This window comes from Typopeltis vanoorti, chromosome 2 (genome assembly GCF_054136105.1).
Source record: "Typopeltis vanoorti isolate ZY-2024b chromosome 2, IOZ_Tvanoo_1.0, whole genome shotgun sequence".
Lineage (NCBI taxonomy): Eukaryota > Metazoa > Arthropoda > Arachnida > Uropygi > Thelyphonidae > Typopeltis > Typopeltis vanoorti.
The window spans coordinates 135919331-135937351 of record NC_143550.1 but is presented as its reverse complement, the minus strand read 5'-3'; the positions used below and the strand labels follow the sequence as shown (position 1 = coordinate 135937351).

General features: G+C 37.4%; 1 protein-coding gene across 3 annotated transcripts in view; it reads right to left on the bottom strand.

Moving 5' to 3' along the window:
* The window catches only part of Ndae1 (Na[+]-driven anion exchanger 1), a 511154-nt gene that overhangs the window by 435294 nt on the left and 57839 nt on the right, over positions 1 to 18021 (bottom strand). The window contains exon 1 of one of the 3 annotated variants that reach the window (XM_090413188.1): positions 4345 to 4730. The exons of the other annotated variants lie outside the window; for them this stretch is intronic. The gene's annotated coding sequence lies outside the window, so the exon portion shown is untranslated. Of the gene's footprint in view, positions 1 to 4344; positions 4731 to 18021 lie in introns of those variants that run through there. 3 annotated transcript variants of the gene reach the window in all.

Here is an 18021-nt window from a genome sequence, read left to right as displayed (position 1 = left end):
GATGATAGGATGTCCTCAGTCAGATTTGTAATTGTGGTGCGTTTATTATATTATGTGTCTTGAAGATTGAAAAACAATTAATTTTCTCGAAATAATTATTGGAAGATCCCTCATTTCTTTTACAATGAAACATACTGTATATTTTTGTTGTCACACGTGGCAGATATTGCTATATAAGGCAAACAGTCAATATCCCTGAAGTCCAAATTCAAAAGGTTAATTCGATATGTCACACATCCGCCTTATTTGTATGTTTATTAATTTTCCATACAGCTGTATTACCTAATCATTCAGTGATCATTATAAAAAAATCATTATTTTACTGATTTGACATTTAATTTTCTGCTATCGAGGTTGATGGACCTCAAACAGAATACCTACAGCAGAAAGAAACTAATTGTTGATTTAACTTTTTTTTTTTTTAACAGTTATAGTTGCGACTTCTTTTGCTTCAGATAATTAAAGCCAGAGAAAGAATTAACAATATGGTGGTAACAAATAACGTTATAAAGACTAGCGTTTAATATAGTGTAGATTATCAGCAATGATTATTTTGAAGAGAAAATATTATAAAAATGCGGGAAAATAAACGGAAAATGTAGCTTGACAGGTTTTTTTTTTTTTTTTCGGTAAGGAATGAAGAGGATATGCATAAGTTCATAAATTGTGACTGTTTAGTACTTTAATCATCCTACTAAAACTGCTAGAAAAATTTTGATAAAGTCAACTACTAAATTTCATCACAATCTGTATAGGTGGGGATCGTTATACTACATGCGGGTATACGGATAGGTAGTCAAGCTAACTAACGCTAATGCGCCTGTGTCGAAGAGCACCGGGTAAGTTGAAATTTGTTAAAACTAAAAATCATGGATGTCGCGCATGGCCTGTACTCAATAAGCATTAAAAAATAAAAAAAAAAAGTAAATACACGGCGGCCTGGTTCATCGAGCGGATAAATTACTCTCTCCAATCAAGAGGGTGTAGGTTCGAATCCCGTCATGAGCATGCATGTCTGAATGTCTTCAGGTGGGAAATGAATATCACCACCACTAAGTATGAGGCAATCATTCTGCTTACCAGAGACTTGAAAAAACGTTCCACGTTTGTTCTCTAAAAGAGGATGTCGAGATTAACAACCTTTCAGATTGCACACGACATTAATATCGTTGATATATGGGAATATTTTATGGGAGAGATCCGATTAAGAAAAAAAAAAACTATATATATATATATTTAAAAATTAAATTTAAAGTTAATTTTTTCCCAAATGACAGAAAGTGCATCTTTACAATAAAACTTTAGTGCTTCGGATGGAGTCTGATAAGAAAGAGCGGATTGGGTTGTTTACAAAGTAGCACGAAGCAATGAAGGACATCAGACATTGATGCATTAATTCTACCAACTACGTATGTTATATCTTTTAAAGAAAAGGTAACTCGGAGACTGTTGAACAGGATTACACAAATTTATATTTATATTCAACCCAATAACGTATTCGAACAAGGTTTTTCTGTGTTGAGAACCCTGCAGCATTCTTTCGAGTTCACCCGCGTAGAAGTCTGATAAGGGAGGAAAATAAACTGAGAGGGAATTATTTTTATTCATCTTAATCAAACTGTAGAAACTTGGTAACAAAAAAAAAAGTTATCGCCGAAGTTCGCCATTTATATCATTAAAACCCATTCACGTTTTTAAAGCTGTAAGTTTTAATAATATGCTTGTTTGATAGAACTAAGATCCCAGTGGGTATGTATATTTTTATTTTTCTAGTTTCACGGTCTTTCTCGAAATATCAAAATTTCGAGAAAGGCCACGAAACTAGAAAAATAAAAAATAAGGATGAAGAAATTTGCAAAAATGCGCAAGTACGGGATTAAACAAAATATTGTAATTAAGGAGTTTCGAGAGTGATGTGCGAAAACAATTGGCAAATATTAAGTTCCTTTCCATTTTATCATTTGTATTTTTATGTAAATCATCTGCAGTGGATAAATATTTAGTAATAGGCATCTGTAAAACTTCAAAGGGCGTTTTTTTTTTTTAATTTGATTATTTCGAATATATGTACATCATACGGATTTGTGACTAGAATTCTGATATACGAGGTATAGTAGTATGTAGGAGAAAATTTTTATTAATCAGCGAGAAACTTCAATGGCATCAGAAAAAGCACGCAGTAATAAGAACCGAAATTGTCGTGCAGGGCTCCATTTGGAAACTAGTTTTTCATTTGTAAAACAGACAAATCGGCCAGAAGAATACACCCACAATTGAATCAACATAATACACTAAAGGCTGATCCATACAAAGTAACTAATTTTAGCTATTTCGGCAGTAATTCCAAACTGCATAGATTGAAACGGAACTGTCATTTACGTACCAGATCTAGATAAACGTTAGAGGAGGGGATATTGGAATTATTGGTCGAAGCAACTAAGACTATGAAACCAATGTATGGTGTCTGTTAATTGCGCATGTTCTTCTGGCCGGTGTGCCCGTTTGTGGGATTTAAAAAAACTACCATCTCGTATCAGGCGGCTAATTCACCTTCAGTTGAAAGGCCCTTATAATGGCTCTTCACTTTCTAAACGGAATCAAAACTCGGTTCTTTGTAAAGGGCACTTTCGCTACCAACTGAGTTAAAAGGGCTGGGGTAAAACAACTGATGTAGTCGTTTATAAAAGGCAGGCGTTCTTTTAGAGAACTTCATTAGCAATTCAGTAAGAGACTGTCGCAGTTCACCACGCGAAAATTCCATATAAAACCCAACATGCACAACTTTTAAAGTTAAAACATAAAAAAGAAGAATCATTAATGCTGACTAGTCTATTAGCTGAATAACGGTAGCTGCTAACAAATCACAACTTGAACTGGTCAGAACGTATGCGAAATATCATCACAGGAAATTCGCTTTTAAATGTATGTTAACTAAAGGTGTTAGAATAAGTTAACACGATATGTCATCATCGACAACTTTCTTCAGTCCAGTGCTGGTCGAATGCTTCTTCCATTTTGGCCGATCTTGTGTTCTCTCCGCCATAAATGTCCATATCATTTTGCTATCTTGGCGTCCCATCTTACCGCTGATCTACCTGGTTTCCGATAATCGGTTATTGGTCTCCATTGTGTTGTCAGACATTCTCGTCACATGTCCTGCCCAGAGCAATTTGTCGCCTTCTATTACTAATGCAATGTCCTTTTGTTTGCTTCCTTATCCAAGTATTATTTTTATCTAATCGTGTTATTCCCCAAAAGGTTCTTTCCCGATATGTAGTTTCATAAAACCAAGCAAGGTGATACAACGATGAATAATACAACCCAGAAGCGATGATTATAAGAGCAATATGAAACAATCCTACTGAGTACACCAATTTTTTAAAAACGTCTTCAGTTAACATCCAATTAAAAGCTTCTTACAACTGAATTTCGTTAACTCTGTCTTGAAAACTGTGGATTTTAAGTTATGAATTTATATCTATCTGAACTTTTACTAATGCAGAAGCTATTAATATTGAAATATATAAATAAATATGAATGAAATGGCAACAAATTTTTTGCATGTTATGGAATAACAAATCTCTCAAACCTTTACCGCAAGTTGGCGAAATATAGGTATACAACAGAAAAGGAGAGGGAAAAAAAAACTAATAATAACAATATTATTCATGTGTGCCGTATTATTCGAGCAATAGTAATTCCTTTTTCTGGACGCTACTCCTTATCTGCACCATTTTTTTAAAAGTGAAGTTAAAGGTTTTGTGAGCGGAGATGTACTACAAGAAATGCTTGCATAATGACTGATACTAATCTGTGTAGCTTATAAGATCAAGGAATGGAGAAAATTGATCGGAAAGCCCATAACCTAGTGGACGCGTTCCAGTGACCCACATAGTCCTTCTCTGGAAAGCACTTACACTAGTCAAACTTTATCGAACCAGGTATCATATCTCGTATGCATTTTACTTCACCTCGGAGTCCTGAAAAAAGCAGCATTTCCAAGCTTATGGCCCAGACGTGCTAAAAATATTCACAACCAACAGAAGTTCTCATCATACCCATGCGAGGGTGAAGCAGTGAAGGACACCTTCAGGATAAGTCAACACAATGGCAGTTTCTTCCTCCACTAGTAATATTTCTTCATTTCATTTTCTTTCGGACAGATTATGCTTAAATCAATATTTAATGAAGCGACTAAAATAAGACAAAGATTATATAGTACTGGAATCAAGGAAGATCCTTCAGATTACCAAATGTTAACATTGTTTATAATACTGCGGTATCACTAAGTTCAGAGAACACAGCTATCCTAAACATTTATTAAATAAAACATTAAGTACTCACGGGTGAAAGGAAATGTATTTCGAATGCTACTGAACCATTACGAGAACGGAAGCCGATGCGTCCAAAAGATGACGACGTGACATGTTCATTCAGTATCCGAATTTGTTTGGTTTTGGGCCATATCCATACAATATATAAATTGATATTCCCGCTGTTTTATTCCACCACCTATACTCTAAGGCACTATCTTTAAACCTTCAACACGGTATGGGAACAGGAATTCTTCTGTAAGGTAACAGGTCCTCACCGTCACTTGTTACCTCACCAAAGACATTGGTGAATTAAACAAGAAAACCCACAGGTCAAGGTTTTTAAAGAGTTCATCACAATTTGAAACCCTGCCAGCTGTACTCTGAAGATGCCAGCGTTCCTGCCGTAGGTATCCTACGACGCCGGCAAGTGATGCTTAGCGAGTAACGGCACTAATTCCAGCGCCGCTCAAAGCGCATGCGCTAGTCGAGAGAGCAAACGTACGGGCTACTCCACTGCAGTGCTTACAAAGCTAAATAGCCCAGTCCAGTCTAGCGACGTTACGTTACTATCGACTGGTGCGTTGCCAACATCACGTGATCCTAGCGCCATTTGCGTCATACATCTTTTGGAAATTCTGAGATCGAGGTTACGCTAAGCGGAATACGGTTGCCCGAACTACTCACTCCACTAAGTAGCTGACGCCACTGTGATGTCAGTAGAGTAACACGTAACATCTGTAGATCAGGCATATGAAGTCAGAATTAGCAAGTGCGTATAACAGGAATACGCTGAAGACAAGCAATGCATATCATTGTGTTAGAATTCCTTGGAAAACACTCTGGATAGCAGGACGGAAATGACTATCTTCCTGACTTGATTATAAGTCTTAGCGACAAACCATTTTTTTTTTTTTTAATTCTATACATGAGGGTTCGTTGGTCAATATACGATACGTTAGCACCGTCGATGCTAACGTATCGGACAGAATTCAGAAATTTATTCACGCTGATTTGAGGTCGTATATTGTATTCCTTGGGAAACACTAAAGAGGAATGAGTGTTCTAGATGACATGTAGAACGAAGATAAATTTGTTTTGTGATCTGCAGTTTGCGATTTGTGTAATGCAAAGTTTGTCAAGTGAGCGGAGTGCAGCGTGGAAAATTGCATTGGATTGGAGGTCAACTGGAGTGAGTCGTTGACATATGAAAGAAGACGGTGAGTGAAAGAACAGTCTTGTTAAATCCCCGCATTAGTTGCATAGTTTGGAAGATACGTAACACCGTCAAGCGTAGCGTGCGTCCAGTCAGCTGAAATTGCAGGATACACCAAATGACGAAAGGTGACTTAAAGACCCATGTGTCAAACACGGCCAAAAGCCTTGGAGATAAAGATCGATACTTGAGATTCGCTACTTTTCTGTGATATTTGGCCAGTGACTGGTGATATAAGCAGGTACCATGTTAATCGACAGTGGAAGAATTCATACTGACGTTCGTTTTATGAGTGGCTATATATTATTTAGAGAGGATCGAGGTGAGAAAAATTGGATCGTAGACTGATGGTAAGAGTTTGTTGATCGTTTTCGGAATGCGTTGTACGCAATACGACGTAGAAACTGTTAGTTTCCACGGAGTGGGAGAGATACCAGTGGAATAGGGCATAAAAAGGCAACACTGAACAGGGGTAAATTGTGGAGCATAAATCTAGAATACATTAGGACTACGAGACTTTTTTTCTTCTTCTTTTCCTGTGGGTGATGATGTTCCGGTTGTAACAGCGATAGAATCAGTGGTGGCAAACAGTTACGGCCAATTGTCTTGTCAAGACCAGAAGGCTTAACTTATTTCGGCTTTCGTATAAGTGAAGATTAAAAAAAAAAAAAAAAAAAAAAAATGAAAACGACTCTATATGCCCGGTCAGGTTGCATAGTTTGGAAGATACGTAACACAGTCAAGCGTAGTGTGCATCCAGTCAGCTGAAATTGCAAGATACACCAAATGACTTGGCCAACGGAAACAGGAATTTGGAGTGTATGTTTCCGTACACTCTAAATGTGTATACTCTCCATATGTAATATATTCACCATACCTTACTGGTATGGAGAATTTGTTTCGATACCAGTAAGGATTGTTATTTCAGTGCTTGTTATGTTCAGTGCATATGTTTGAGTCAGAAGACCTAAAACAATAACCCAAATAAGGAAATTAGGCACAGAAGTTATGAAGACCTCGCTTGGCATTCTTATAATACCAGACAACTTTTGATAGCGGCTGTAGGAAAAGAGAGAGATCTAGGGTGTTTGAAAAGTGGTTGGGGTTATCTGGTATTTTGCTAGACATATAAACAATTTGTGAAAGATCGTGACAGCAAATATCTTTGTATCTCCACCTACTTGGCCTGTGCTGTTGGAGGAGGAAACCCAGATGGTGTTTGCACACTGAAATCTCAGAGAAAGACAACTTCACTATTAGGAAAGTTGGACCAAAGATATTCAACATTTAAGAAGATGGAGGTCGAAAAGTTCAGAATGGTTGGTGGCATTAGGAGAGCAAAATAAAAGCTAGACTGGTGCAAGTTTTCAGCCAATGAAGTTCAAAATAAAGAAATTCTAAAATGGATACTCTCCGGCATGGTACATGTCAGAACGCGTATTGAGCCTTTGAGATGAAGAGGGTCTACTGAGAAGGCCGAGATGAGTAGTGCATGAGGAATTTGAAATTTAGGTCTGTCAGGGGAAATAGGTGGAAATAAGAATAAAGTAGAAGGAAATTCATCAATTTTTTATATAAGAAAACATGCATATACATCAAGAACCAAATTTCTAATTATCTACTGTTAGTGATGCAGTGTATGTTGTGCACGCGCGCACGTGAAATACTCAGTGTCGAATTTCCTGAAGTTACCTAGTATTTGACACCACAAAATCCAGTTTGAATCCATTTTTGGTTGTTTTAGGTTTATTCAAATTTTTAATTTCTTAAAAAGTTTTATTTTTTATTCCTTGGTGGGGGAAAAGAACAGGAAGATTATCAAAATGCTTTCTTTCATGGTCGATGCTTCGCCTTCTCCCCTGAACTTCTTGTTAAAATACTTTCATCCCTTGAAATAGAATTCCGATGAAATTCTTAATCAAAGCAATATCAATACTACAGTTAGTGGTGTCATTACTTAAATCATTAAAGAAACCCCACCCCCACAGTTTTTTCCCATTCGTTTCTGCTTTATTGGCGATAATGATCTATAAATTGTAGCCATATAACTAATGGGGTACTCTCCTAATTGTCAAAAAATAAGTAGCGAGCAGAACAACTACTTTTAAATCAAAATGATTTGTCTTGAATCATTCGTGTCATGCGAAGTTATGTTTAATGAAAAGTAATTAACTGTCTCTTGCTGCAATAACACTCTTATTTACATTTGCAAGGCGAGCGCCGTGACGTACTTCACCTGTTTAATATCAAAGCAAATAAATACTTCGAGCAGCAATCATTGGCACAGTTCGGTATTGACAAATACGAGCGACCGGAAAGGCATCATGATTCATGTCGACTGACTGAAAACTTATTGTATTAATTTTTAGTAAACATAACTTTAATTGCATAAAAGTTTTGCCCGAGCATCAAGGCATCACAAACAACGTAACGAAGACTCAATAATGAGAAGGTGGCAGCAGGTGAATCGAGTAGCCAGTTGTAAACTGCTCTAAAATCCTAACATTTTTATATGTCAATATACATATTAGGTAGGGAGAACTTGTGAAGGAAAAACAATTTCCCATAAAGGGGATTACTTAAGTCAAATATCGTAGCAAGGTTTCATAAGTTTATTTATACAACCACTTCATCCGTTTTATGTAAGACTGTTTTCCCAAAGAATCCTATATCTGGAGGCGGGTTGTTCAATAAGTCCACATTGTTCTGGAAATACAGCGGCTGTTCGCCATGAGGAGAAGAGCTACATATCCGCTGGTTTAAGCGAAATATGATAAACCACACACAGGGAATTTGATAGACATAAGGGTAGGTCAAAGAGAAAAGTTGTTCCTTTGCAGGACTCAAGAAAGAAGAAAAATTTATTGATCGGGAGAAAAGCAACCCTGAGACCAACAGCTTTAAGTTGTTTGGAGATTCATTCAAAAACACCTTTGGCATAGGGGATGGCGATCCGGTTGACACTTTTTGGGAGACTGAGAAACTAACTACTTAATTATTAATGACCATGTTTACAATACTCGGTGAAGTCGTTACACAAGGTGGTTTGTTTTGATAAACTGTATTTCTTGCGTTAGTAACGCCTCAGTGAGCGAGCTTGATGAATAAGAGATTCAATGGCGTCTGGTTTTTGACTAGGGTGATGGAGCATGGATGTGAAGTCCGGTGTTTTCCTTGCCATACTTCGAAACTATCAACCAGTTATGATTCAATTTAACCATTTCTGCAATTTATTTTAGGATTTCAACTTCCTTTAACTTATGCGATAATTGCTTTCCAAAAATCGGTGGAGTAACTGGATTTTTCCCACCGATAGTAACAATATTAAGAGAAATTGGAATCCAAAGCTTTGATTGATAACCAGGTTTTTAACTCTTATGCAATTGTTTATTTATACTAGATGTATTTCTTCTACATCTAGTATACATAAAATTAATAAAGTTTCTTCTTCGACTGTTTCGTCGTCTATATGACTAACAGAATCATCGGGAGGTTACTCAACATAAATAAAAAACGGCGAAAAATTAAACGTTTTCCCAACAGCAGTTATCTATAGTTGGGGGAAAAAAAAAAAAAAAAAACAGGAATGATGTTTAAATAAACCACTGCATACGAGTTAAAAACCTGGTTGTTATTATCAATCAAGCAAATCTAATCGCTGTGAATCGCAAAAAAGGATCCAATGCTATGTTGAAAGTATGGCATGTATACCGGAGTCCGGTATACATGCCATATAGATTTCGCGTGAATTATAGTACACATCTTCAGGAGGATGAAATAAAACATATTGCACTGACTGGGTTTTGCAACAAGCATAGTAATGGTATCAATACAGAATATTTAATATAGACTATCGATGTTTCGCACGCACGATTCACGTTACTTTGACAAGCGATGTGATGAATATCCGAGATCTGCTTACGCCAGGTTTTTGATAAAAGATGACCAAACCTCGTTTTTGATATATTTTAACATTTCCGATGATTATTCTAATCAGTGTAACAAGCTGTAAACCACGGACGAAATAAGATTCAAATCTTGTCCTCGCGTATATTTAATAATCACTTTTATAATTAAGCCTCCCATAGACTTTCTATCTCTGTATATTGTATTCTGTTGAACAGTAATATAGAAAGAATAAACAGTATTTCTTGTGTTATTTCATGTATAATGGATGTTCTTGTTGAGTGAACTGTTAAGAAAGTGAAAAAGATCGAAGACTCACTAATATGGGTAAGCACAAAGAAAAGCATTCTTCTATCATAAATGTTGTGGACGAAAACAAAGAAACAAATTTGGCTTAATGTTCAATAATGTCTTTGAAAATTACTGTTTTTTTAAGTGAAAATTATCCAATTGATGAAAAGTGAAGAGAGTATTGGCATTTGCCCGAATACGACTTAAAATAGCTAGTGCTCGAGGAAAGCATACAAGTCAAAAATGGATCGACAACGAAGACACGGAAGGTCGACGAAGGAGAAACCGATCGAAGTAACAGTTACGAGGCAAACGCGGATGTATGCAAGAGTTGGTTAAATGGTCAAATGAATGATAAAACAAGGTTGTTTAAAGGACTATTTCTATAAAGGAGTCTTATTTGGTTGCTGGAAAGCTATTCAGTAACGATTTGGTGTGTATTATTCGTCCATTTTACCTAAATAGTCTGGGGGGGGGGCAACTTGCGTTGGTCACATTGAGGATAAAGAGAACTGTCCACTTTCTAGTTTCCGCATTTGTGCTCACTATGACCGACGTGAAACCAGTGATCAGTTAAAGCGCAGTTGTACAGTTGCAGAAAAATTTAAAGACATTTTCTGCTTAGGTCTAAATTAACTAGTATTGGGATGGTTGGAATTACGGCTGATTTTTGATGTGATAAAAAAATACGATTCCTTTTTTATGTCTATTGATTGATTCATCAGCTTGTATTGTCGGTTCTGCAAGATGATAGTCCACTTTCATATAAGATCGGATAATTCCCCTTTAGCTGAAAAGTTTTATGAAGGGTATTAGCCTCCTGAGCTGAATTCGAACCCAGGTCTTCTTTAATAGATAAGCTGTGAGGTTTAGAGTATTTTTTAAACAAGAGGGAGGGGTATGAAAATTGCACTGTATACAATTTTTTAGACAGCTCCTTAACGCACATAAGGACTATTTACACCAAATATTTGCTTCAGAATATATACGTCACGTAAAGCAATGAACAAAACACTGGAGTGTAAATACTGGAAAATTATAATTTAGCACAATAATTAAATTGAGCCACGCAAGGCTGAATGAGAGCACTAACGTTTCAACCATCTAAAAGACATTTAAGGTTTCAAACACACTTTACAAGTTATGGCAATATGCTTTAAGTTTCATATTTCAGTATTAAAATCTTCTCATTTATATATAATCAGAAAAGCAGCGCGAATCCATAAAAGTTCTTTCAAAGATTCGCATTGCTTAAAAGTTGGCTCGGACATGAATTCAAGTCTCTTCACGAGCACTAACAAGAAATGGGGAACAATGGTAAATGTTATCCGAATGGTCAGCGTATCCTCTACAATAAGATGCGAGTTCGAATTCCACTGCAGGCATCGATGTTTTGTGAACGTTTGCAGTCAGATGAATTTCATCGCCCAACGTGAGATCACTATACTGCTAAATCAAGCTATTTTGATTTTAACTGGTTCTAAAGCATTTCTCTGTAGAAATGCTCATTGCGAGAATATTGTTTCCGTTCCTTTGAGGAGGTGGGGGGATTTTCATTAGTTTTTGATATCCGTGGGCACGAAGCGATATGAATGGAGGAAATAATAAAATTAATGTCACTTGAATGAAGCTCCCCTAATGGGGGGGGGGGGGGCTTCTTCCTCACTAGTCAGAGACTGTGGGACTGTTGCTGAAACTTTGGATGAGCATTCAGATCGCTGCTACTTCACTGGGATTTTTTTTTTCTTTTTTTCGGAATTTTAGTGAGTTCAACAACCAAGAAATTTAAAAAGAAAACGCTGGTTTTCTTTGTAAAACAAGTGCCAGTACTTGCATTCTTTGCTAGCAGGAAAAGTTGAAAATTAAAACGATAACAAATTCGTATGTCGCGTGTCAGTATTAATAAAGGTGCCGGTACGCCGTATCGTCCCAATAAAAAGCACCGCTCAAAACACATTTTGATCAACAATCCAAATTCCAGTATATTGAAAATCATTGGCCGCTATAGTTTCAAATTAGGCAATCCGAGCAACTATGAAGGCAGTTGAGTATATCATATACTGAAAGGCGGAGAAATAGATGGGTACTAGAATGGATCAATAGAACTTGAAGGCTACTTAAGGATATCGACAAGAGAAAGTTGAAATACTTTGGACACATTGAAAGGAAGGCTTCTCAGAACAGTAATAGAAGGTAAAGTTTCCTGGAAAAAAAGAGAAAGGGTACGCCGTCAATGAGATGGATGGATGACGTGTCTGATCTTCAGAGTTGAAGCCTTCAGAAAAGCATACAACAGGACCACATGGCGAGCATATGAGTGACCATACGGCGTCTGTGGATGTCCAATGAACAGATGAGGCAACTTTTGACATTTCAAGACTGTTCTCTGAAGTGAGCAGATGCGGCCACTTCATTGTAACAAGAGTACTTAAAAGTCTAAAATGCACGAGTACAACGGGGGGAAATGGTGCATAGCAAAACTACAACCACTTTCCTTGGCTATGTATGACAGTCATCCAAGCAGATGTATTGTGAATCTTTCGCTCTAAAAAGGAATGAAACCAACAAATATTTGTTTGCATCGATAAGCGATATTTTATAGTTCGTTCCTGGTAGTGCTCCATCGAGAAGAGAAGTTGTTTCATTCATTACTCGAGGAACAAGAAGCGATGATGAGATCCGCATATGCTTCGCTGTATAAGAAAAAATACAATATCATATAAGCAAACAGTTGTGGCTGTGTAGCTGGTGACGTCGATGAAAGAGCTTATGGTTTGATTCGAGTAGTCGAATGCAGAAAAAATACCTTTCTTCAGTTGGTTCACGAGTTTGCCGATCTCTGGTGCAAGCAAGTAGTTCATTTCACTCCGAGAGTCGTTTTTTTTTTTTTTTTTAACTTTTCAATGCAGAAAAACTAACCCTCAGAACTTGCACTTCTTCAGACTGTCTTCACCTTGGTTGTCACTGTATACCAGAGTAGTAGGCCCGAGTGATTCATTAACTTTTTAATTCATGTTACAGATTCGGATCTGGGATATTTTTATTATTATAACTTAAGAAATTGGGTGAGAGACAAAGAAAATTAAAAAATAATCTCTCTATTTACAAACAATTAATATCAGTGTAATTTATGGTATCGCCTTAGTGTGTAAAATGTTTCGCAAGCGCTATATACAAATTTGCATTATAAACAAACATCTCCTAAAGAGAAAAAGGCCCACAAAGCTAACAGAGTTAAAGACACTGTACAGGAAAACCTCGCTTAATTAATCCTACAATTAATGCGCGCTAAGCGAAATCGCGTTAAGCAAATACAATAAACAATAGGAATAATTATAATTCATCCATTAGTTAGCGTAAATATTGAAGGGGGAAAAAATACAGTATAAGCTATATTAGAGGATAAAATCGTCGGAGTTAATAAAAATCAATTGTTGAAAATTTAATTTAATGTCTAAACATTTTATTGAATTACAAAAAAAAAAAAAAAAAAAAATCAAGATTTCGGCAGACTTCGAAGCTTCGTTTCATATCAGGATCAGCATCAAACAAAATTTCCCTAGCATACTTAAAGTGATTGAAAACTAGCTCAAGTTCTTTTACAGTTATCTTCTTAGTCATAACATTCTCTTCTTGCTCGCACGTCTCATCTTCACGTATTCTTCTAGTTGAAGATCATTCTCGCGTAACTGTTTTGAATGGGAATCGAGCAAGTTTCTCACATCTTCATTACACAGTTCATTAAATCCCAGTTCTTTTCAATTGTGCTGATTTCTTCAATAATGTTAGATTTTGGATATTGCGCACGATAAACTAACATAGGCTTGAGTTTAAAGTCGCTTTCTGTATTGCCTATTAATAAAAGCGTAAAAATAAAAGTAAAAGACGATCTTTAGTTACTTTGTATTCTGGTTGAGATGCTTCAGCTAGGAAGGTTTTTGTTGGCATACGTTTCCAAAAGAGACCAGTTTCGTCGACTTTGAATATTTGACAATCGTCATAATCACTCTCCTGAATTATCCTTTGCAATTCTTCAGGAAACTTGGCCGCAGAATCTTTACCAGCACTAGCAGATTCCCCAGTTATTGTTACATTATGCAGTCCAGTTCGATTTTTAAAACGATCAATGCATCCTAAACTCGCGGTAAAGCTTTCACATTTCTCTTGAAATTTGGTTTCTTTCAATGAGGTAAAAATATTGAGAGCTTTTGCCTGAATTAAGAGGTATTATTATTATTATTATTATTATTTTTTTTTTGGTTATAATCCTCAATCCAGAGTGATGGAAGGCGCTCCATCTCGATCATTACATCGCTTATATTTCGGGTGATCTGCATGCTTAAAGAACCAGTAGCAACGTTCCTTGTATTCTTTGCTCTTATTTAATATAGTCCGAACTGTAGATTGGCTGTATCCCAGGTCTCGCGCAGTCATTGTATTACTAGCGCCACTTTTATGTTTCTTAACGACTTCCAGGTTTTCCACTCGCTGCAGATTTGCAACAAAAAATCTCATTAACTGATTAATCACTCGATTAAAGCGGGAAATAACATCATTTCACTCAATCGCGCATATCGAATTCGCGTAAAGCGAGGTTTTCCTGTACAAGTTTTCTTGTCTTCTCTTCAAGATCACATGATTTAATGAGAATGTACAAACTTCAAATTTATAAGGCACAGTTCCTTCCGCTACAAACAGTAGCCATAGAAATCTAATTACTATTTCTTTGAAAGCCAAAAGTTAATTTGTGTGCAACTTTTCTTGAGAAAGAACATATTTCTTCTTTCATATCTTCACCAAAATATCAGTTCCGTTTCTACTTCCTTGAAATATAATTTTATTAAAGTTCCCTTTTTTTTTCTCGTGTGGAAAATTCTTCCTTATCCTTGAACACAAAAAGAATTCATCTCTTTCAGGTTTACAGCCCTTCACTAGGGTACGTTTGCTGCATAACTTATCAAAACGAACTGTCAGTTGCTTCGGGAGAAACTATACAAGTATTTAAAAGAAATTCATCTATTAATTTTCATATGTTTTGTTTTCCCCGTCATAACGCTCTTTTCCATCTTTTGGCTTAAGAATTCCTTTAAACTATATTTTGCATCTAAACTTCCAATCTTTCCGAAAGTCGTCTTTGTTCTAATCAACGCAATAGCTGTTCCATTATTCTCTCTCTCTCACTAATTCAACTTCCTCTTCGGAAGTACAAACTTCGCGCAAACGCACTACTGTCCGACGCGGTAAGCAACATGGCGGTGAGACGAAAGTTGCCTTGTTGTAAACAAGACTACAGTTCTTTAATGGCGTGAACACGTCGTCAGAATGTTCAATATTTTCTTCTCTCAGTTTACGTTACAGAAATAAAAAAAAACTAAAATAGATGCGAGTCCTTTTACAAATAAACATCGCAATCAAACAGTTTGTTCAATTAAGGCTGTCGCAAAGATATCTTTACTAATTAATATTAGTAAAGATATTTCTGATTACAAGAAATAATGCATTTTTCGTTATACATTTAGGAAATGTTTACATATAAAATAAAACTACGTTATCCTTTCCTTTTTATTTATTCACAATCGGTCGCCGCTAATTTTTTTTTTTAATTTAATGTAAGATAATCTAATATCCCTAAATAGCAGATATCTTACAAGATAATAATAATACCAATTATAATAGGAACACAGACAATAACCGTTGTCTGTCATAGAGTCCTCAAATCGTCGTTAGAGGTAAAGTCGTCATTTGTGTGGACCCAGAGGCGATTCCTCGCCCCCCCCCCACCAAAAAAAAAATTAACTTTTAAAAAATAATAAATAGGAATTTTTAGTGAAATAACAAAAAAAAAATGTAACCTAATACACATTTAAAAAAACTGAATTATATTTAATGTAATCACCTTTCGGAGACATTCAATTTATCAACAAGGCCTCCATCAATTTCTATACTCTTTCACAATCGCTGAGTGAGGAGACGCTGTAACGTCTACTTACTCTGACGTCGGAGCTGGTCAAGAAAACGTTGTTTCTACTACTGGTGTTCAGCAAAATAGCATCCGAGGAGTGCATCCTTCAGAGGGACAAACATGTGAACTCAGGCGTTGTCATAGAGGAGGCCCTCATTTACGTTTCTTGTGGACTAAGCTCTACGCATTTTCCCCCGTTTCTGTAACGTCTCTACATCCCGTTCTAGACTGATAGTGGTGCCGTATCCAAAAATTCCACTCCATGAGTTTGCCCACGGAAAGCTCCTGAATTTCTTCTTAAGCTATAAATTGAGATGATGCCATTTCATTGAACTGCCTCTTCATTTCAGGTTCATAATGGTGAACCGATGTTTCATCATCTGAGACTGACAGAAAAGCACCCCCATATTTTCGTAGTGAGTTCTATACAGATAAATTTCCGGAACTCTCCGTGAGCATCTTAATGATCACAATGGTTGGTTTTTCGGATATCGACTGCGTTGCACAGTTCGTGAGTTGTGATCTGATGATGATCCCTCCCAGATCAGAGCATCAGTGCGACTCTTTTTTTTTGCCATGTCGTCACTGTCGTTGGCAACTTCGAGGATTGCTTCTGACGTCGGTTTCATACCTTTTAAAGTGTCCGACCCAGTCTAGCTGTGTTCACGTCAACAGTATCGTCACCATACATATTTTCCAGACGATTATGAATTTTCATAGAACTCGCTTTCCATAGTAAGGAATTCCATCACTGCTTTGTACGTGCATCTACACGGAGTGTTAGCTTTGCATTAGGACGTCGCCCCACCCCGATTTACATATTCGACGCGACGATAACGAAGTACCAGTATACATTTGCTGGTAATTGGGAAACATGACTGACGGCAGATAGTTGAGGCTTAGAGGGGAGGGGGGAAAGCGTTATTTCGGAAACAGCCGCACTTGTTGGTTGTTCCCGCACTACAGTATCAAGAGTTCACCAGGACTGGATTAACCAACAGTCACACAGCTCACCCACCAGTAAAACAGCGAGGCAGTTCGACCCATTTCCACATGTACCATACCTAGGGTTCTACAGCCGGAGACCAACAAGGGTACCCATAATGACAGCATAGCATCGCATATAGCGCCTTCCATCGGCAAAGGACCCTCGACAGATGGAAGAAAGTTGCCTGGAGTGATGAATCCCGTTTCCTGCTGACCATGCTGATAGCGGGGTTAGCATTTGGCGTAAACAGCATGGACCCCTATCTCCTGGTTGCAGAGTTGGGGTTCAAACAGGGTGATGGAGGTGGTGTTATGGTCTGGGGAGTTTTTTCCTGATACGCCCTCGGTCCGTTGGTTATCATCCCACCAACACTGAATGCTACAGGGGCTTGTTAGCCTTTCAACAGGATAACGAGCCCCTGTAGCAGATATTGGGTTACAGTGAGGGATATCACTGTAACCTAACTGAACATGTGTGGGATATGCTAAAACGGAGTGTGAGAACTGCTAATCCTTCTCCACGGAATGAGCGTAAATGGACGGAGTTGCTGCAGCGGACATGGGTCGAGTTATGCATGGAGGATGTTCAACACCTTGTGGAATTTGTTGATAGGCGTATGGGAGGTGTTGCACAGAGAGATGGACCAGAGCTAACGCAGTGTATATTTTTATTTATTCGTGTGGGTTCCCCCACCCCTTAAGACTGCTTGAGCCCTCCTAATGAGGGAGTATGTATTTTTTTTTTTTTTTTTTTTTTTTTACTGTAGCAGCGTATGCTCACGGAGCCGGTTTGCCTGTTCTGGACAAAAAACCCTCTTTCCCCGTATGAGACCGACTAACTCATCTTTAATCGAAAGAGACCAGATAAAAGTTCCTCACGTCATGGACGGGAATCGAACCCAGGTCTTTCCAAACAAAGGGCTTCGTCTATATCGACTGAGCTATGGAGGCTCTACCCAGTGTATAAAAGCCGCTATATTTTGAACTAATGGTGTATACTGCGCTCGTGTGACCCAACGCAGCACCACTCATTGTGATGATCTAGCGAATACTGCTGTCCACTGTGACGTGTAAATCTTTTTTTGCCACGCTCGAAATCGAAAAACAGGATTACGCTCATATCGCCACTCGTATTTGTAAAAAACGAGTAACTAACCAGCCTGGTTTGGTTGGCCGAGCAGTTAAAGCAGGGGTCTTCAACCTCTCAAACAATGCGGGACGCATTAAAAATTTCAATGAAACCCACGAGCCACTAAGCTATACTGCGGTATTTAGAATTGTAAGATGCTTCCCATATTCACAAGGAACGCTGTGCATTTGATACTTTACATAAAATCCTATAAAAA